This window comes from Mobula birostris, chromosome 28 (assembly GCF_030028105.1).
Source record: "Mobula birostris isolate sMobBir1 chromosome 28, sMobBir1.hap1, whole genome shotgun sequence".
Lineage (NCBI taxonomy): Eukaryota > Metazoa > Chordata > Chondrichthyes > Myliobatiformes > Myliobatidae > Mobula > Mobula birostris.
Window position 1 is genome coordinate 20,432,674 of NC_092397.1, and position 22,783 is coordinate 20,455,456.

At 45.6% G+C, this 22,783-nt stretch overlaps 1 protein-coding gene and 1 long non-coding RNA gene across 2 annotated transcripts in view; both read right to left on the bottom strand.

The window, feature by feature from the left end:
- LOC140189355 (uncharacterized) overlaps positions 1-22,783 on the bottom strand; it is a 944,498-nt gene that overhangs the window by 677,358 nt on the left and 244,357 nt on the right. The gene's annotated exons all lie outside the window — the stretch shown is intronic.
- Positions 610-13,620, bottom strand: LOC140189062 (uncharacterized). The gene is made up of 3 exons (XR_011883439.1): positions 13,482-13,620; positions 9,322-9,493; positions 610-715 (listed from the first exon to the last, which is right to left on the bottom strand). It is a non-coding gene; the product is annotated as an uncharacterized lncRNA (long non-coding RNA).

The following is a 22,783-nucleotide window of genomic DNA, read 5'->3' on the forward strand; positions in this document are numbered from 1 at the left end:
GAGAGATCTTGTGGTGAAGGATCCCTGAAGAAGTGATCACAATGTGGGAGATCTCCAGATCACAGATTGAGGGTGAACACCAGGGTCAGAACCAGTGTCCTCAACCGAAATAAAGACAATTACAGAGACGTGACAGTGGAGTTGTCTGGGACAGATGGGGTAAATAAGCTCAGGGACAGGTCAGTAATGAGCAGTGGCAGATGTTTAAGGAGACTGTTCGTAACACTCAGTAGACGTTGATCCCGATTAGATGGAGGGATCACAGAGAGCAAAGAACATTCTGTGGTCAAAGGAGGCAGACAAGAGGATCAGGACTTTTCCAGGAACCAGTGATGAGACTAAATCAAAAACTAACAAGGAAAAAGCAGAGAGATTAACTCCAATAATTTGCATTAGTGTTCACAGTGGGGGCACAGCAAACATCCCATAGATATCTCATGGTGACATTTCAACATTGTGCCATAATGTGTAACAATCACCATCACGAGGGAAAAAACTAATGGGACTAAAAGCAAACATCACTTGGTCCCAAAGACCTGCACTGGAGGCTTTCACAGGAAGTCTGGAGAGAAAGTAGAGACATTGAAGTCTGTCAAAACTCACTGTTACAGAAAGGTCCCAGTAGAGTTGAAAGCCATTGTTGAAGAAGGGTGGAAGATGAAAAGCAGGTAACTGTAGTCCAGCTAACTTCACTTCAGGTACTGGAGTCTATAATCTATGAAGAAATAATGTCATTTAGAAAAGTTTAATGTCATTGAAATAAGTCACCAGGGTTTACAGTCAAATTCACACAGCACAGAAACGAGCCCTTCAGCTCAAATGGTCCACGCTGACCAAAGTTCCCATCTGAGCTCGTGGTCTGTAACCCCCTCACCACCACATTATGATCAAGGTTATCCTCCTCTTTGTCCCATTTCCTTCCATTTGGCCCATATCCTTCAAAACCTTTCCTTTCCATCTACCTGCCCAAGTGCCTTTTTAATGTACCTGACTCAACCACTCCCCATAGCAGCTCATTCCATTTACTGACCAGTCTGTGTGTGGAAAAGTTGCCCTTCAGGTCCTTATTAAATCTCATCTTAAACCAATGCCCTCCAGTTCTTGATTCCCTAACACTGGCAAAAAGACTGTTCTCTTTGACCCAACCCTGGTCCTTCATGAATTTATACGCCTCTGCAATATCAGCACTCATTTTCCAACAGTCCAGGGAAAATTGTCAAAAATCCTTTCCACAAATCTCCTCTGCACGCTTTCCAGCTTAATGGTGTCTGTCATACGGCAGGGTGACCAAAACAAATCATTCTGGTCGCCAGTGAATCTTCTCAGCTCCAGGGTGGACAAGGTCAATTGTGTAATAAGGACACACTTCAGTAAAAACACTGACACTGTATACCAAGCACACTGAGCTGCCAGAGCACAGCACCGGCCAGGGAGGACACAGACCAGTACAACACCCGGCTCTCTACTACAAAGTTCAAAGCTGAAAGTAAATGCATTATCAAAATACATTTCTGTCACCGTATACAACCCTGAGATTAGTTTTCTTGTGGGCATACTACCAGTTTGTTAGAGCGGTAGGGGAGGATGAAACTAATTTGGCGGGGGTGGGTTGTAGAAACCAGAGTGGAGGCACTCAGGATAGGAGGGAAGGTAAAAAAGCAAAGATAGCATGCAATTACACTGTCAGATGATAGGACATCACCGCAGCCAGCAGGGTGAGTATCAGTGCATGAGGGATCAGAATCAAAGGGTAGCGATACTGTACTCAGAGTGTTATATCTCTATCCATAGAGTATAAGAAATAAGGTGGATGATCTTATTGCACTATTACAGATTGTCAGATATGATGTCATGGCCATCGCTGAGTCGCGGCAGAAGGATGCTTGCAGTTGGGAGCTAAATGTCCAAGGTTACATGTTGTATCAGAGAGATGGGAAGGTAGGCAGAGGGGGTGGCATCAATTCAGTAGAAAGATGTGATACAGGATCAGAAGATGCTGAATCATTCTGCATTGAGTTAAGAAACTGCAAGGGTAAAAGGACCCTGATGGCAGTTATATACAGGCCTCCAAACAGTAGCCTGGATATGGACCACAGATTACAACAGGAAATAGCAAAGATGTGCCAAAGGGCAATGTTATGATAGTCATGGGAGATTTCAACATGCAGATAGATTGGGAAATTCAGGTTGGAAATAGATCTCAGGAGAGTGAGTTTGTTGAATACCTACAAGATGGCTTTTTAGAACAGGGATGAGCTACATTAGATTGGGTGTTATATAATGAAACCAAGGTAATTAGGGACCTTGAGGTAAAAGAATCCTTAGGAGACAGTGATGACAATATGATTGTGTTCAGCTTGAAATTTGATAGAAAGAAAGTAAAGTCTGACGTATCAGTATCTCAGTGAAGTACAAGATATCACAGTGCTACGAGAGAGGAGGTGGCCAAAGTAAATTGGAAGCAGATGCTGGCAAAGATCAAGCAGAGAAGCACTGGTGTGAGTTTGTGGGAAAAATGAGGAAGATGCAGGATAGATGGATTCCAAAAAATGAAGAAACACTCAAATGGTAAAATGGGGCTGATGAGGGAAGTCACAGCTAATGTAAAAGCAAAAGAAAGTGTATCCAACAATACAAGAATAAGTGGTAAGACAGAGGATTGGGAAGCTTTTAAAAGCCTACAGAAAGAATAACAGGAGGGAAAAGATGAAATGTGAAAACAAATAGCAAACAATATCAAACTGCATAGTAATAGTTTTTTGAAGTATATTAAAAATAAAGGAGAGATGAGAGTGGATATAGGACCGCTGGAATACGAGGGTGGAGAAATAATAAAGGGGGACAAGGAGATGGCAAATGAACTAAACGGGTATTTTGCATGATTCTTTGCAGAAAACACTAGCAGTGTACCAGATATTGAAGGGTGTGAGGGAAGAGAAATGAATGCAGTTACTATTACAAGTGAGAAGGTGCTCAAAAAGCTGAAGGACCTGAGGGTACATGTCACCCGGACCAGGTGTACTGCACCCTACGGTTCTGAAAGAGATAGCAATAGAGATTGTGAGGGCATTAGTAATTATCTTTCAAAATCATTGGACTCTAGCATGGTGCCAGATGACTGGAAAACTGCAAATGTCACCCCACTCTTTAAGACTCCAGGAAAGCAACAGAAAGGAAATTATAGAGCCGTTAGCCTGAACTCAGTGGTTGGGAAGTTGTTGGAGTCAATTTTTAAGGGAGAAGTTATGGAGTACTTGGAGACACAGAACAAGATAGGACAAATACTCAAACACGAGGAATTCTGCAGATGCTGGAAATTCAAGCTACACACATCAAAGTTGCTGGTGAACGCAGCAGGCTAGGCAGCCTCTCTAGGAGGAGATACAGTCGATGTTTCAGGCTGAAACCCTTCGTCAGGACTAACTGAAGGAAGAGCTAGTAAGAGATTTGAAAGGGGGAGGGGGAGATCCAAAATGATAGGAGGAGACAGGAGGGGGAGGAATGGAACCAAGAGCTGGACAGGTGATTGGCAAAAGGGATATGAGAGGATCATGGGACAGGAGGCCCAGGGAGAAGGATAAGGATGGTGGGGGGGTGAACCCAGAGGATGGGCAAGGGGTATAGTCAGAGGGACAGAGGGAGAAAAGGGAGAGTGAGAGAAAGAATGTATGTACATACATAACGGATGGGGTACGAGGGGGAGGTGAGGCATTAGCGGAAGTTAGAGAAGCCAATGTTCATGCCATCAGGTTGGAGGCTACCCAGACAGAAAAAAGGTATTGTTCCTCCAACCTGAGTGTGGCTTCATCTTTACAGTAGAGGAGGCCGTGGATAGACATGTCAGAATGGGAATGGGACGTGGAATTAAAATACGTATGTGGCCACTGGGAGAACCTGCTTTCTCTGGTGGACAGAGCATCGGTGTTCAGCAAAACGATCTCCCAGTCTGCGTCGGGTCTCACCAATATATAGAAGGCCATATCGGGAGCACCGGACGCAGAACATCACCCCAGCTGACTCACAGGTGAAGTGTCGCCTCACCTGGAAGGACAGTCTGGGGCCCTGAGTGGTGGTAAGGGAGGGAGTGTAAGGGCATGTGTAGCACTTGTTCCGCTTACAAGGATAAGTGCCAGGAGGGAGATCAGTGGGGAGGGATGGGGGGGACGAATGGACAAGGGAGCTGCGTAGGGAGCGATCCCTGCGGAAAGCAGAAGGTGGGGGGAGGGAAAGATGTGCTTAGTGGTGGGATCCCGTTGGAGGTGGCAGAAGTTACGGAGAATAATATGTTGGACCCGGGGGCTGGTGGGGTGGTGGGTGGGGACCAGTGGAACCCTATTCCTAGTGGGGTGGCGGGAGAATGGAGTGAGAGCAGATGTGCGTGAAATGGGGGAGATACGTTTGAAAGCAGAATTGATGGTGGAGGAAGGGAAGCCCCTCTCTTTAATAAAGGAGGACATCTCCCTCGTCCTGGAATGAAAAGCCTCATCCTGAGAGCAGATGCGGCGGAGACGGAGGAATTGCGAGAAGGGGATGGCATTTTTGCAAGAGACAGAGTGAGAGGAGGAATAGTGCAGATAGCTGTGAGAGTCAGTAGGCTTATAGTAGACATCAGTGGATAAGCTGTCTCCAGAGATAGAGATAAAGATCTAGAAAGGAGAGGGAGATGTCGGAAATGGACCGGGGAAACTTGAGGGCAGGGTGAAAGTTGGAGGCAAAGTTAATAACTACATGGGGTGAGCTATGCCTGCCTTTTTGTTGGCTTTGTGGAACAATCTATGTTCCGAACCTATTCTGGCATCTGTTACCCACGTTTCCTTTGCTACATCGGCGCTGCTTCCTGCACGCATGCTGAGCTCGTTGACTTTATTAACTTTGCCTCCAACTTTCACCCTGCCCTCAAGTTTACCTGGTCCATTTCTGACACATCCCTCCTGTTTCTAGATCTTTCTGTCTCTACCTCTGTAGACAGCTTATCTACAGATGTCTACTATAAGCCTACTGACTCTCACAGCTATCTGGACTATTCCTCCTCTCACCCTGTCTCTTGCAAAAATGCCATCCCCTTCTCGCAATTCCCCCGTCTCCACCGCATCTGTTCTTAGGATGAGGCTTTTCATTCCAGGACGAGGGAGATGTCCTCCTTTTTTAAAGAAAGGGGCTTCCCTTCCTCCCCCATTTCACGCACATCTGCTCTCACTGCATCCTCCCGCCACCCCACTAAGAATAGGGTTCCCCTGGTCCTCACCTACCACCCCACCAGCCTCCGGGTCCAACATATTATTCTCCGTAACTTCCGCCACCTCCAACGGCATCCCACCACTAAGCACATCTTTCCCTCCACCCCACCGCTTTCCTCAGGGATCGCGCCCTACGCAACTCCCTTGTCCATTCGTCCCCACCATCCCTCCCCACTGATCTCCCTCCTGGCACTTATCCTTGTAAGTGGAACAAGTGCTACACATGCCCTTGCACTTCCTCCCTTACCACCATTGAGGGCCCCTGACAGTCCTTCCAGGTGAGGCGACACTTCACCTGTGAGTCGGCTGGGGTGATGTACTGCGTCCGGTGCTCCCGATGTGACCTTCTATATATTGGCGAGACCCGACGCAGACTGGGAAATCGTTTTGCTGAACATCTACGCTCTGTCCGCCAGAGAAAGCAGGATCTTCCAGTGGCCACACATTTTATTTCCCATTCCCATTCTGACATGTCTATCCACGGCCTCCTCCACTGTAAAGATGAAGCACACTCCGGTTGGAGGAACAACACCTTATATTCTGTCTGGGTAGCTTCCAACCTGATGGCATGAACATTGACTTCTCTCACTCTCCTTTTTCTCCCTCTGAATATACCCCTTGCCCATCCTCTGAGTCCCCCCCCCCCCACCTTTTCCTTCTCCCTGGGCCTCCTGTCCCATCATCCTCTCGTATCCCTTTTGCCAATCACCTGTCCAGCTCTTGGCTCCATCCCTCCCCCTCCTGTCTTCTCCTATCATTTTGGATCTCCCCCTCCCCCTCCCACTTTCAAATCTCTTATTAACTCTTCCTTCAGTTAGTCCTGACGAAGGGTCTTGGCCTGAAATGTCGAATGTACCTCCTCCTAGAGATGCTGCCTGGCCTGCTGCGTTCACCAGCAACTTTGATGTGTCTTGCTCGGACAAGTACTGCATGGTTTCCTCAAGGGAACATCTTGCCTGATGAACCTGCTGGAATTCTCTGAGAAGATTACATGTAGAATGGGTAAAGGGGATGCAGTCCATGTTGGATATTTGGACTTTCAGGAGGCCCTTGAGAAGGTGCCACATATGAGGCTGCTTACCACATTAAGAGCTCACGGTATTACAGGAAAGTTACAAGCATTGACTGATTGGTAGGAGGCAGCGAGTGGTAATAAAAGGATCCTTTTCTGGTTGGTTGCCAGTAAGTAGTGGTGTTCTGCAGGGGTCGGTGTTATGACTGTTTCTTTTTATGCCGGATATCAATGATATAGATGATGAAATAGATGGCTTTCATGTCAAGTTTGCAGATGATATGAAGATTGGTGGAGGGGCAGGTAGTGTTGAGGAAATGGGTCGGCTGCAGAAGGACTTAAACAGATCAGGAGATGGGCAAGAGAGTAGCGAATGAAATACAATGTCAGAAAATGCATGGTCATGCTCTTGGTAGTAGGAATAAATGTGCAGACCTTTTTTCTAAATGGGCAGAAAATCTAAAAATCTGAGATGCAAGGGAATTGGCAGTCCTCGTGCAGAACAACCTAAAGGTTAACTTGCAGATAGAGTTGGTGATGAGGAAGGCAAATACTATAATTAACATTCCTTTCAAGGGGTCTCAAATATAAGAGCAGGGATGTGATGCTGAGGCACTGGTGAGACCTCACCTTGAGTACAGTGAACAATTTTGGGCTCCTCAACTAGGAAAAGATGTGGTGGCATTGGAGAGGGTTCAGAGGAGGTTCATAAGGATGATTCCAGGATTGAGAGTGTTATCCTATGAGGAATGTTTGATAGCTCTGGGTCTGTACTCGCTGGAATTTAGAAGGATGAGGGGGGATCTCATTGAAACCTTTCAAATGTTGAATTGGCGAGACAGAGTAGATATGGAAAAGACGTTTCCCATTTCCCATGGCGAGGGAGTCTAAGACAAGTGGGCACAGCCTCAGGGTAGAGGGGCGCCCATTTAAAACAGAGATGCAGAGAAATTTCTTTAGCCAGAGTGTGGTGAATTTGTGGAATTTATTACCAGAGGTAGCTGTGGTAGCCAGGTCGTTGGGTGTATTTAAGGCAGAGTTTGATAGTTTTTTGATTGGATGGGGCAACAAAGGCTTCGGGGAAAAGGCCGAGCAGTGAGGCTGAGGAGGAGAAACAAGGGTCAGCCATAACTGAATGGTGGGGCAGACTCGATGGGTCAAATGGCCTAACTCTCTTGCTGTGTCTTACGGTCTTACTCAGTTAATCCAACAACCACAACATAATCAATGAAAGACCGCACCCAACCCAGTAACCAAATAACCAATGTGTAAACAACAACAACGTGTGCAAATACAAGAGAGAAAATAAAAATAATCATAAAGAAATGAGAAATAAATAGAGAACATAAGATGCAGAAGTCCTGAAAGTGAGTCCATGGATTGTGGGAAACAGTTCAGTGATGAGTTCAGTGAAGTTAAATTGAGTTATCTCCACTGGTTCTGGTTTAAGGTGACACTGGTGAATCTCTTTTTCTAGTAAATGAATAGCCTGTAACTTCCCTTTGGACTTGGAGGCAATTTGATGTGGCAGAATAGAGGTGAGGTAGCGGACCCGTCACTGAGAGTGAGGAAGACACAAAGTTTGGTTGATTTAAACACCGGGCCCAAATGGAAAAGTCAGGTACAGGCCAAATGGAGGCAGCGGGGACCAGGCCCCAAATCGTATCGAAGCAACTGAACCCAGTGCTTGGATGATGATTTAGGAGCCAGGCCAGATTGAAATGGTCAGTGTGTTGGGCCCGAAGCCAGGGATGAGCCGGTTCAGCTCCCTGCTCCATTCTGCGCTGAACTAAGCATCTGTGGACGGACTCTCTGAGGATTTCAGTTCAAAATGCTACAGTATTTGCTTGTGTTTATTGTTTGCATGATTTATTTTGCTTTCTGCACATTGGGTGTTTGACAGTCTTCTTGCTTTATTAGTGGGTTCTTTTGGCTTTCTTTGTTTTATGGCAGCCTGTTTGGAATGAACCTCAAGTTTGTAGAATATAAACATACTTTGATAATAAATGTCCTTTGAAATTTGGTTCAAAAATCTGATGGTTGAGGGTTAAAATAACGTCAAAAATTTAAGAAAACTCAGAACTGATGATCTTTTAATTACAGGCCAGGATGCAGAAGAGTGGAAAATGACAAATATCCTTCCCCTTTTTAAGAACTTCAATCGGGACAAGACAGGAAACTATACCCTGGTGACTCTTACATTAGTGGTAGGGATATTTTTGGAAATGATTTTAAATGATGGGATCAACTTGTATCTGAGAAAACATAAACACATTCCGAGTAGTGAAAATCTCTTTGCATGGACAACGTCAAGTCTTGCAAACTTGGTTGAATTTTTAAAGTGAGAAATTCAATTGCTGAGGGCCGGGTAGTGGATATAGAACATGTGGACTCCAGTACAGCTTTCAACAAATGCCCTGATCGAAAGCAAGAAGGCATATGGGCTGAATAGATATTTGGTAGAATATATTCAAAGTGTAGCTTGGTCAGAGAACACAGAAAGTAATGGTTGAGGGGTGTGATTCTGACTGGAGACCTGTGAACAGTGGTGCCCCACAAGAATCAGTGCTGGGAACTCTGCTCTTTGTGAAGTGATTTGGATGAAAATGAAGCTGGGCTGATTTGTAGGTCTGCAGAGACACAGAAATTATTGGAGTTGTGGGTACAGAGTAAGGTTCACACAGGATAGACATAGACATACTTTATTGATCCCGAGGGAAATTGGGTTTGGTTACAGCTGCACCAACCAAGAATAGAGCATAAACATAGAAATACAAAAACCACAAACAACCAAACAACAATATGCAAACTATGCCAGATGGAAATAAGTCCAGGACCAGCCTATTGGCTCAGGGTGTCTGACCCTCCACGGGAGGAGCTGCAAAGTTTGATGGCCACAGTCAGGAACAACCTCCCATGACGCCCAGTTGTATCGCGGTGAAATATGGCTGGAGGCCAACAGCAAGAAGTTCAATATCCGGGCTACAAACACGTTCCTCGATCGCAATATGACCAGGATTGCACCATCCGTTGTTAACCAGAACAGAAAGCCCCCAACTCTTTTACGCTTACCGCTCTCAGTGCACTTCCGGTCAGCCTGAACGATCTGGAAGCCCTCCATGGAAAAGTTTTGGTCGGGAATGTCCACGTGCAGTGCAAGTGGAGAACTCCTCTTCTCCATAAGTCTCTGTTGTCTCGACCCGGTCCGCTTTCCTCATTCAGGATGCAGCAGAATATAGACCAGCTGTAAATGTGGACAGAGAAATGGCAGATGAGCCAAAGAACTTTGGGAAGTCAGATTTCAGAGGTTTTCTTTGGAATTCCTCTCCCTGTTGGAGTAGTTGAAATGGCATTTATGGCAATGACAAGCTCCACCTCAAGATGTGGGAGATCAGGGAGTCAGTCAGTGTCCCCGACAACTTCACATCAGGGAAATGCACCATCTGCAGCTCCTGACTGACCCTGTGAAGGAAACTGAGCTGGAGATGGACAGATCTAGAGTTTTCAGGATGCTGAGACCACAGATTCAGTGAGTTGGTCACACCTGAGATCAGGCTGCAGATAGTTTAGTGACAACCATGACTGGAAAGAGGAAGGGACAGACAGTGCAATGTCTCCCTGTGGCTGTATACGTCTTTGGATATCCCTGAGAGGATGACAAACCAGAGCGCAGCAGCCCGTCAGGTCGGTGGTACTGACAGCCCGGTCTGATGCTCTGCATGAGGAAAGGACAAGAAGAGCAGTAATGACAGCACTCTCACAGTACAGGGGACATGCAGGAGATTCTGTGGCAGCAATAGAGATGCCAGGATAATGTGTCGCCTCCTGGGTACCAGGGTCAGGTATGTCTGAGGTATGCAGGATTTCCAAAAGAGAGACTTGCCAGTAGAGTCGGTGGTAAGGAAGCCAAATGCAATGTGAGCATTCATTTCCAGAGGACTACTGCACAGAAGCAAGGATGTAATGCTGAGGATTGATGAGGCATTGGCTCAATCACACTTGGAGTATTGTGAACTGTTTTGGGCCCCTTATCTAAAAAAGTATGTGCTAGCATTGGAAAGGGCCCAGAGGAGATTCACAAGAATGATCCCAGCAATGAAGGGGTTAATGCATGAGGATGTTTGATGGCTCTGGGCCTGTCTGTACTCACTGGAGTTTAGAAGAAAGAGGGGATCTCATTGAAACCTATCAAATATTGAAAGGCTGAGATAGAGTGGATGTGGAGAGGATGTTTCTGATAATGGGGCATCTACAACCACAGGGCACATCCTCAGAATACTAGGAAATCCTGTTAGAACAAAGATATGGAGTAATTTCCTTAGTAAAGGGCAGTGAATCTGAGCAGCCTATGTCAGGATGCTGTTCATTGAATAGAGCTCACTGTTTAACCCCATCATTCCCACAATCCTGATCAATAAGCTACAGAACCCGGTCCCTCTGCAATTCGATCCTCGACTTACCAACCGAGAGACCACAATCTGTGTGGATTGGTGATAATATCTCCCTCTCGCTGATGATCAACACTGGTGCACCTCAGGGGTGTGTGCTTAGCCCACTGCTCTACTCTCTATATACCCATGACTGTGAGGCTAGGCATAGCTCAAATACCATCTACAAATTTGCTGATGACACAACCACAGTTGGTAGAAACTCAGATGGAGATGAGTGGGCACAGAGGAATGAGATATACCAGCTGTGGTGTCGCAGCGAGAACATTGCACTCAATGTCAGTCAGACAAAAGAGCTGACTGTCGACCTCAGGAAGGGTAAGACGAGGGAACACGAACCAATCCTCATGGAGGGATCAGAAGTGGAGAGAGGAAACAATTTCAAGTTCCTGGATATCAATGTCACTGAGGATCTAACCTGGTCCCAACATATTCATGCAGCTACAGTACAAAGAGGGCAAGACAGTGGATATATCTCATCAGGAGTTTGAAGCTTTTTGGTTTGTCACTTTAAAACACTCAAAAACTGCTATAGGTGTATTCGATGTATAGCATTTATAATACACGTTATTTCTGTTTTTGCACTATAGTTAATCTACATAATATACATATCCATATACACACATGCTGATCTATTTATTCTTTCTGTATTATCATGTACTGCATTGAACTGCTGCTGCTACATTAACAAATTTCATGACACACGCCGGTGGTAATAAACCTGATTCTGGTTCTGACACTGAATTCACTGCCACAGACGGCTGAGGCCAATTCACTGGGTATATTTAATGTGGAGCTTCTCGACTGTGGGGAGGAAAAGAGGGTCTGAGAGGGTTCAGAGATCTGTCATGATCTCTTACTCCTGGCAGAATGGTGCAGCAGACTGGATGGGCCAAATGGCCTAATTCTGCTCCTGTGTTTTATGGTCTGATGGTCTCGGAGCAGCTGCAGGACATTTCAAATGGAAGGCTGAGCAGCCAGACATCGTGGTGGACGGTGCATGTTAGTAATAGCAATGTAGGGAGGAGGAAGGTTGTACTCCTGAGCAGTGAATTTAGAGAAATAAGACAGAAACTAAGAAATAGTAAGCTGTTTATTACTCCCAGTGACACTTGTGACAGGGAGATATAGAAAGATACCACTGATGAATGTGTGGCTGAGGAGCTGGTGCAGGGCAAGAGATTTAGTTTGATCGATCAATGGGGATAACTTCTAGGGATGATTGACAGAAACTGTTCACTCCCTCGGGTCTTCATGGGAAGGAACAGTTTTCTCCCTCCTGAAACTACAGGGAATAGTTTTAATGTGACAGGTTGGAGGTTTAAAGAGGATCTGAAGGGTGACGTGATGGAGGTGGATAAAATTATCTGAGACATACAGAGGTTAGAGAGACAGAGACAGTTTCCCTCGGTATAGGTGTAAATCTAAAGGGAATAGTTTTAATGTGAGGGGGGAGATTTAAAGGGGCTCTGCAGGGTAAATATTTCACACAGAGAATAGCTGGTATTCCAAATGAGCCATCAGAGAAGGTGGTGGAGGAAGAAACACACAAAGTCTCTGTTCACAAACATTTCTCAGGAACCTGTCGTTCACCGTGTACATTGTGCCCTGGTTGAACTTCCAGGTGCTGGGTCCATTGTTGTTTTCCATCTGTACAGTATTATTGATCTGGATGAGAATGTGGTGAACTGGATCAGGAAGTTTGCAGATGACACAAGATGAGGGGTGCAGTGGACAGTAAGGAAGGCTAACAAATCTTGACATGCGATGTGGACTAGCTGGAAAAGTGGCAGATGGAATTTAATACACACAAGTATGAGGTGTTTTTGAACATAGGATTAACGAGAGAAGTGTGTGGTTTAAAGACACCTGACGAAAACTGTCCTCTTTCCTCTTTCCCCAGAAGGAGGTTACAATCTGGAACACACTTCCTGAGGGGGTGGTGCAGGCTGGTATTTAAGGACCATTTGGATGAGTATTTGAATCACCAAGGCAGGGTAGGAGACAGACCAAGTGGGATGGATTTTTGTTGGACAAAGGTATTAATGGTCACACAGTGAACCAAACCCCTCAAAAGATGACCAAAATGCTCCCATCCCCTGTGCACCCTCTACTTTTATATGGGAATTTGGTGAAGTACTCTGGGTGATATTCGGAGAGATGTCTGACAGCTTGGTCACAGTGGGAGGTTGCAAATGTCTTCTCAGAGGATAAGTGGTTCAGTGGAACAAGCTCACAGCTGAGAATGAAGGTGACAAACCCCACTGCAGTGGAGGACTGCTGTGGTCAGGGTTGTACAGGATAGAAACAGACCCTCTGGCCCATCACATTTATGCTCCCCATCATGCAGAGCTATAATAATCCCGCTTTCCTGCATTAGTTTCATATCCCTCTGGGCCTTGCTCACTGAAGCCCCTGTGCATGTGCCTCTAATATTGTTACACAGTTCCCTGTATGTGGCATCACAGGTAGACAGGGTTGTGTGTTCTACTTGCCTTGTCAGCCAAAGAACTGCCTCTCATTAGAGTTGGACAAAACTGTTTAAAGACAGATTTAAAGGGGATCTGAAGGGCAAATATTTCACACAGAGAATAACTGGCATCCAGAATTAACTCCCAAAATAGAGTCACTGGTTTATACAGAAATGAAACAGTCCCTTCGGTACAACTCATCCCCGCCGACCAAGTTGTCGACCTGAACTCGGCCCATCTGCCTGCATTAGGCCCGTATCCCTCTCAACCTTTCCCATCCATGTGACTGTGCAAATATGTTTAAATATTGTACCTGAGGCAGAGAGCCGGTGCAGTGAGGCGCGGACAGACACTCACTGTTCCGCGGGCAGGAAGAGGAGAGGCGGATCCCACAGCGGAGCCGAAACCCCAACAAGTAGAGACCGGCTCCACCATCTCGGACTTCCCGCACTGGACCGTTTCCAAGGAAACGACGGCGGTGACGGTGGGACCCGTGTGACGTCACCGCGTGTTTGTCACGTGACGGGGCAGCGGGAGCTGTCAATCAGTGGAGCCGCCAGAAAACTCGGGAGCATCGTAAATAGAATCGGTCTGGGGAGGGTGGGGGCGGATTTCCAGGAACGGTGACTCTCCCACCCCACCTCCAGGAAGTGACTGTGTTATAGACTGTAATATTCACATTGCAATCTGACTCTTAGGTCCTATAAATAGTTAATGTTTGTATTTTGTATATTTCTGTGTGCAATAGTCCTTTTAATTTTGGATAAAAAACGTTGGAACTGGATCACATTCATCAACCTTCCTGGTAACTTCCTCAAAAACACTCTACAAGATTGGTTAGACATGACGTACCATGCACAAAGCCATATTAACTACCCACAATCAGTCCTTCTCTATCCAAATCATTATATCTATGGTTGCTTAGAATACCTTCCAATAACCTTCCAACAACTGATATTAGGCTCACTGGCCTATGAATTCTTGGCTTATTCGTAGACCCTTTCTTCAACAACAGAACAACATTCACTATCTTCCAATCCTCTGGTACTGCAGCCGTGGATGAGGAGATTTAAAATATCTCTGCTGGGACCCTGCAATTTCTGCATTATCCTCCCACAAGGTCTGTGGGACCACCTTGTTGGGCCAGTAGAGTTATTCACCCTAAGGCAGCAAACTTCTCCTCTTCTGTGATCTGTACAGGGTCCATGACCTCGCTGCATCATTGTCTCACATATGTGTCCCTCTCCTAAGGATTTACAGCTGAACAAAATCTATCCCCCACAACTCTTGTGGCTCCAAATATAGAATACCAATCTTATCTTTCAGAGGACCAGTCTTGCCCCTTTCTATCCTTTTGCTCTTAATATATCTGTATAAATGCTTTTTTTCCTTCATCTTTTATGCAACAGTAAACACGTTTTCTTTTCACCTTCCTGATTTTCTTCTTACATCTTCTCCTGCATCTCTTAAACACCTTAAGTACCCCATTTGTTCCTGCCTCTCGAGACCTGCTACATACCGTACATCTGTCATTTTCTTAATCCACTCTCAATTTCTCTCAGAAACAAGGGCCAAGGTTCAATCTGTTAGCCTTGCCTTTTATTCTGAAAGAAGATACAAATTCTGTACTCTCAGAATTTCACTTTTGAAATCCTCCCACTTACAAATCACACCTTTGCCAGAAAATAACCTATCCCAACCCACACTTGCCAGATCCTCCTGGTACCATAAAATTGGCCTTTCTCCAATTTTGAATCTCAACCTGAGTACCTGATCTATCCTCTTCCATAATTACATTGAAACTAATGGCATTATGATCACGAGATCCAAAGTGTTCCCCTACACAAACTTCTGTGACCTGCCCTGTCTCATTGCCTAACTGGAGATCTGGTATCTCCCTCTCTGCAGTTGGAACTTCTGTGTACTGATTCAGGAAACTTCGCTGAGGCAAATTTGACAAACGCTTCCCATCCACCCTTTTTATGGTATGGATGTCACACTGAATATGTGGAACTTTGAAATCACACACTATCAGAACCTTAATTTTCTTGTAACAGTCTGTGATCTCTCTACAAGTTCTTTCTGCTAAATCCGACGGACTGTTGGGTTGTCTATAATATAATCCCATTCCTTTCTTAATTCCTCAGTTCTACCCATAAAGCCTCACGAGACAAGCTCTCCAGTCTACCCTGACTGAGCACTATTGTGACATTTTCCCTGACTAGTAATGCCACCTCACCCCCTTTAATCCCTTCTGCTCTATGACATCTAAAACAATGGAACCCTGGAACACTGACCTGCCAGTCCTGCCCCTCCTGCAATCAAGCCTCACTAATGACATAATTCCACATGTTGATCCATGCACTGACCTCATCTGTCCTTTCCTACAATACTCCTTGTGTTGAAATATACGCAGCTCAGGATATCAGTCCTACCTTGCTCAAGCTTTTCATTCCTGACTTTGTACGTGGGGTTAACAACATCTTTTCCCACAGCCACGCCTTTATCTGTTCTGGTGCTCTGGTTCCCATCCCCTTGAAACTCTTGTTTAAACCAACATCCCTAGTAAACCTTCCCACTAGGATATGAGTCCCCCTCAAGTTCAGAAGAGAACCAAGTGATCCGGAAATCGGAAGCCCTCCCTCCTGCACCAACTCCTGAACCTCTTTAAACTGTATGATCTTCCTATTTCTGACGTCACTAGCATGTAGCACAGGTAGCAATCCTGAAATTCACAACCCTGTGGATCTTGTGCTTTACGTAGCACCCAACTTCCTGAACTCACTTTGCAGGACCTCGTCAATAACCCTCACCACGTCATTGGTACACAAGTGAATCACAACCTCAGGCTGCTCACCCTCCCACTTAAGAATGCTGTGAAATCGATCTGAGATGTCTCTGATCCTGGTAACCGGGAGGCAGCAACCATCCGGGAACCTTGTTCTCATTCACTTAAACTCCTTTCTATTCCCCTAACCAATGAACCCCCATCACTACAGCTCACCTCTTCTCCCCACTTCCCTCCTGAACCATAGAGCCAGACTCAGTCCCAGTGACCTGACCCATGTGGCCCATGGTATTCCAAAGTGGTGTATGTGTTGTTGCCGGGAACAGCCACAGGGGTACTCTGCACTGCCTTCCTATTCACCTTCCCCCTCCTGACAACCATCCCGCATCTTGGGTTTAATCACTTCCCCCATGTCCTGTCTATCAAGAGCTCAGTCTCTCGAGGGATCCAGAGTTCATCCAGTTCAATCTCCAACTCCTCAGCACGGCCTGATAAAAGTTTCAGCTTTATGCCTTCTAGCAACAGTAGTCATCAAGGACACTTGATGTCCCCATTTCTTCAGTCGTAGAAGAGAGCATAACAGACGGTCATTCACTGATGGGGTTATAGCACAGATCTCCCAAGACGATCTTGTTACATGCACGTGCAGTTCAACTCTTTGAATGATAATGCAGAAAGTTTGAAGTTAATAACTCATCTCCTTCTACCTTAGGCCACGAACTTATCAATTACCCCTCGTATGTCTATTTTAATGTGAGGACGAAGGGTCTCGGCCTGAAACGTCGACTGCACCTCTTCCTAGAGATACTGCCTGGCCTGCTGCATTCACCAGCAACTTTGATATAAATCCTGGAATGCTCAGATACCAGTCCTGCCCTTCTCTCAACCAGATCTCTGTAATGGATGAATCACCATGACATTACTAATCCAGGCTCTAAGTACACCTGCTTTCACTGCTCTGCACTCTACTCTGAAATAAACTCACTTCTGCCTTTCGGTGCCACTCTGCTCAATAATGTAGCCCTATCATGACTTCCTTTGGGGGTTCTTTGATCTCACCTCTACCTTCCGATCAATGCTACTTACTGACCTATGGCTCTGGATCCAAACACGCCCTCCACATGGCACATGATAAAAATCATCAGAGTAGCTCCAGCAAGATTCCCTGTGTGAATATTAGTTCCCCTTCACTGTAACCCATCCTCCTTACACTAGTCCCACTTATTCTGCAAGAGAGCCCAATGATCTGTGTTCCTGATGCATTCCCCCCTGCACCAGATTGTTAGCCACTCATTTAAGTGTACCAAATTACCACAGTTTACCTCGCAAGCTTGTGGCAACTGAAGAAATCCAGAAATCACCACCCCAGGGTTTCTAATTCTTAACTCCCTGAATACTATTTGCAGAACCTTGTCTCTCTGTTGTTAGTTCTAATAAGGATCACGACTTCTGGCTGCTCGCCCTGCCTTTCAGAATCGCCTGTACCTTCTGAGAGACATCCTTGTCCCTGACATGATCGAGGTAACGCACCTCCTGCAATCTGGGTCATTTCCACAGATACTCCTGTTTATTACCACCACCCCCCCCCCCCCCCACCTCGGCTAAACTGATTGCTGCATGTGATTCTTTGCATTCAATCTCTATATATTCATGTGCCTTCAAATAGCCTCTTTGTAATGAAAATTGTATTAAAATTCATTCATTGTATGCTTTTTTTGATTCAGTTAACGGTATTGATTTACTCATTCACAAAGGAGCCCGCACACGTGTTGAAACAAAACACTTCGTTAGAACTCGGACGATTTTAATACAGAAATAAAAACAAAATTCTACAGAAGCAGCAGTACATAATTCAAAATAATACTTATCATTCACTAAACAAGCCAATCTCAGTGATGGAGGGGAAACACAGATCCGACAATATAATGCAGCCTCTTCCCTCTCTCTATCTCCCTCTCTCACTCACAATGTCTCAATGGCTTCACTCTCTCTCTCTCTCATTCAATCTTTCTCTGTCTCTCCCACACGCCCTCTCTCTCGCGCTCGTAACCCTCGCACGCTCTCCCTCGCGCGCGCTCCCGCACGCCAAATCCCACGCGTCCTCATTCTCGCGATATCCTATTCGCTCTCTCCTCCGTGCCCTCAACCCTGCAGCCCACTCCTTCCCGATGTCTCATTCTCTCTCTCTCTCTCTCTCTCGCTTTCTCACACACACACACTCACTATTTCTCTGTCTCCCCTCGCGATGTCTCATTCGCTGTCTCGTTCGCCCCCTCAGCCCTCGCGCTGTCACCCGCTCGCGCTCACTCTCTCTCTCTGTGTCTCTCTCTCTGTCTGTCTGTCTGTCTGTCTGTCTGTCTCTCTCTCTCTCTCTCGCTCTCTGTCTGTCTGTCTCTCTCTCTCTCTCTCTCTCTGTCTCTGTCTCTGTCTGTCTGTCTGTCTCCCTCTCTCTCTGTCTCTCTGTCTCTCTCTCTTTCACACACACAGAGACAAGTGAAGGTAACGGTACTTTGTCTTCAATTGTAAAACAGGAACATTCTCTTACAGGAACATTGTTCAAGGTGGCAGTGAGAGGGAGAACCTACAGGTAAAGAAGGAGGGGGGAAAGAGGGTGAAGGAAAGGACGGGTTTTGACAGGAGCAGGAGTGGTTGATAGAGACGAAACTATGCTCCAAGATCAGGTAGTTTTGTCAGAACCGGAAAACAGGGGAAACCGGATCGCTCAAGCTTCAGCTTAACAGGGCGGGACGTGAGATGCAAAGGAGATTTCTCTGGAATCGTGAGGTCAGTGATAACGCACAAAATGGAAAAGAATAAACAGTTGACAGGAATCTGATGAAGGGTTTCGGCGCGAAACGTCGACAATGTACTCTTTTCCATAGATACTGTCTGGCCTGCTGAGATCCTCCAGCATTTTCCGTGAGGAAAAGATTAAACAGTCGGCGTTTCTGGCCGAGACACTTCATCAGGATCTGATTGTGTGTGTTGTTTTGTATTTCCAGCATCCGCAGATTCTCTCGTGTTTGTTTTGTTACTCTATTCATCACATTGTTCCCATTTACCCACAAGTGGGGGTATAAAATAGGGAGCATGAAGGCAGCTGAATTGTAAAATTTTACAGCATTTATTTCTAATGTTTCATGAGTTTCAAAATCCGATTCCGTGGGTATTTCACCGCATTCTTCAGTTCCTCACGGAATTTGCTCTGAGTCAGGGCGTAAATACACGTGTTGGTGCAGGAACTGAGAATCTGCAGCATGTCCGCTGTGTGTTCTGTGATGTAACGAGGATCCGTGACAGAATAAACAAAACTCATTGAAATCCGTTTATAGATTGAAAATACCACCTGTGTTCCCCACAACAATATGAAACTACCGGTTACGCTGAAAAGCAAAACGATGGATTTGCGTCGGTTCTCCATCTCCCGGTCCTTGTCATTCTCTCCACTCTTTTGTCCCCGGAGCCCCCTGCGGGCTCGACTGGCCGCTAGAATCCGTCTGACAGTCAGAATATTGAACAGCAACATCAGAATGAATGGGACACAAGGGGTTAAAATGAGGTCAAACATGTCAAATGCCGCCCATGAGGGAGAGTTTGTGAAGCTCGGTGTAAGAGCACAATCCCAGGGAACACCATCAATTATTTCTCCAGGCCAGGATACAAAGCCCCAGGGGACAGTCTCCAAACAGGCCAGCACACTCACTGTCCCGATAACCACAGCCGCCGTTCTCTCGGTGCAATATTTTGTTTTCAGCTTCTCACAGCAAATAGCCACAAAACGATCGACGGTGAAAGCGACAGTCAGCCAGACTGAGGCCGCAGTGCTCGCGAAAATCAACCATAGACCAAGTCTGCACACAGGAGTGATGGACAGGAATGATCGGGGAAAATAAATCGCAGCAGTCCCCCTCAGCAGCGGATCGGAGATAACGACCAGGAGATCGGCCGCTGCCATTCCCATCAGGTAGAGAGTGACACATTTAGAGAGACCGCACTTCCCCCGGGACAGGATCACAATCACCACCAAGTTCGCTGGAAGAGAGACAGGGAACAGCAAGTTGAGAAAATACTGAGCAGAAGCCGATGCTGCAGCTTGAGGGGATCCTGTAATATTTCCACTTTATTGTTACATTTAGCGGTGGGAGGGTCGAGAGAGGGCGCAGAGCTGGCGGGACAGAGAATGAGTTTACACAGAGCAAAATAAATTCAGTATCATCTGAATACGGATTCCTTACTGATGGCCGAAATGTGAAGTGGCGGTGGAAATCTAAAACTGGGTGACTACCTCCTGGGAGTCAATACTGTATGGATCATTTTCTATTGTCGCCTTCCGCGTCTTGTCTGGATGAAATGAATACATCCGGACGCTGATGGCGGGATTCTTCCATCAGACAATCATGAACTTCCATGGCGATCCCTGTCAGCGACAGAACGGCCGAAAGACGGAACAACAACAGGAAATGGTGGAAACCAGGCAAAACAGAACATGTGGACAAACAGTTAATATACCTGTCCTCAGAACTGTTCTCAGAGACACCCCTGACACAAGTGTTAACTGTTTTTTCTTTCCATACAAGCTGCCTGGGGCTTAGTGTTTCCAGCATTCCCCGAGTTTGTTTCCTATTCCAGCAAAGTCACCTCACTGGCTTTAGATCAGAACATTGACTGATTCCAACAGATACAGCGCAGTCTGACACAACCTCACAGTCAGACATGACGCCTCCCGCTGAGTCCATCACAGAGAAACAGGGGAGAGTAGTTCAACGTCGCGCAGCAAACTCGGTGCCGTAGTCAGATGTCTGTAACAGAGACAGATGTAGGTGTAATAGAATACATTTTACAGCATTGATAACGATGAAGCACCACATCTTATTAATTGGCTTAGCAACGATTTCTTTCTGCTTTGCATACAGTCATATTATAGACATTTATTAAAAATCCATAACAGTTTCGTCTTCCAACACGGAACTCCTCACATTTGCTAAAGTGTTACGACAGTCAATGCTTTATTGTTGCACCTAACTCTGAAAACCGATCACATAAAAATGCAATCAATTGATGAATCACCCTTATAACACAATATTTGGAAATGTAGTGCAGCTACCACAAGACCAAAAGCACAGAGATACGAACATCCCTTTGTTGATCACAAACCGCTGCCTGACCCACTCAGTCCCACAGAAATTGGTCGATTCGCTGAATTCCTGCAGGTGTTTGTTTCTAGATCCAAATTCCAGCATCTGTCGTCCCGGTGTTTCCACTCCATTCCTGAAAAGCGGAATACCGGGACTGGAATGTGAGAGTTTAAACCAGCGGCAGAATCAATCACAAGATTGGAATTAAACTTCAACATCCGCCCACGGCAGCTGACACTGCGGCTTACCGGGAATTCCAAAGGCTGAAACGAAAGGAAAGTAAACGTCTTCTATCCGCCAGATGACCGGATACACCATTTCAGTGCGAATCTGTGATTTTTGTTGCTCCTGAATTCACAGCTCCGGTAGACAGCTGATGCATTCAAAGCAGCCCTGATTTATACAGAGGGTCTGTATACTCCTCACGAGATACGGTTATACTCCTCACTGGCTTGCTCAGTTACAGTTGCTTGAACAAACACTTCAATTCAATACCATTGTCTCTGGTGTAAATATTGGAGCGATTGGAGACAAATACATCAAAACTCTTGGCATTACCTCAGCAGTGCCTCTGGTGGAAATAGGCTGGTAGATTTAATTTCAAAGACTGAGCTTTGTCACGGAGCAGCTACATTTACAGATTTCATCCTTTTGTTGGCTAATTATTCATCTCTGAACAGAGACCAGCGACACTGACCGATCCCTAACTCTGTCCCTGCAGTTTTCCATTTTGGACTGTCCTTCAGTCCTTCAGCTTCTTACTGGTGACACACACTCACTCACCCACTCACACACACACAGACTCTCTCTCTCCCTCACACACACATACAGACTCTCTCTCTCTCTCACACACACACACACACACACACACACACACACACACACACACACATGAAGCAATTGTACAATTGTGTTTCTATGTTACAGTGACTGTCCTATTGTGCATTCTATTTATTATTAATTACTATAAATTGCAGATTGCACATTTAGACATAGACGTAATATAAAGATTTTTACTCCTCATGTATATGAAGGATGTAATTGATAAAGTCAATACAATTCAAAACACACAAACAGATTCGGACAAAGGTACAACAGAGAAACCGAGATCTGGATGGAAATGGTCAAATGATCACATTGCTAATGTACAAACAGGAGAAAATCTGCAGATGCTGGAAATCCAAGGCAACACAATGAACTCTGCTGATTCCTCCAGCATATTGTGTGATGTAACAGTCTTTAATGGGCATCTCAAATCTTGTCAAAGGACGAAAGAAGTTGAGAAGAAATATTTCCAACTGCAAAGGAAGAGGCAAACCGGCTACAGGAATAAAAACAGTACTCAAAATAGGCAGATGAATGGATGCAGGAGATAAAACTGTTTATTGTATAAACACGGGAAAATCTGCAAATGCTGGAAATCCAAGTTCCTCCAGCATTTGGTGTGTGATGTTGCTGATCTAATAGTCTTTAATGCGCATCTCAAATGTCAAAAGAAATTGAGAAATATTTCAGTCTGCAAAATAATGAGCAACACATAAAAATTGCTGGTGAACGCAGCAGGCCAGGCAGCATCTATAGGAAGATGTACAGTCGACACTTCGGGCCGAGACTCTTCGTCAGGACTAACGGAAAGAAGAGATAGTAAGAGATTTGGAAGTGGGAGTCCCATGATGTTCTTCATGTATCTTC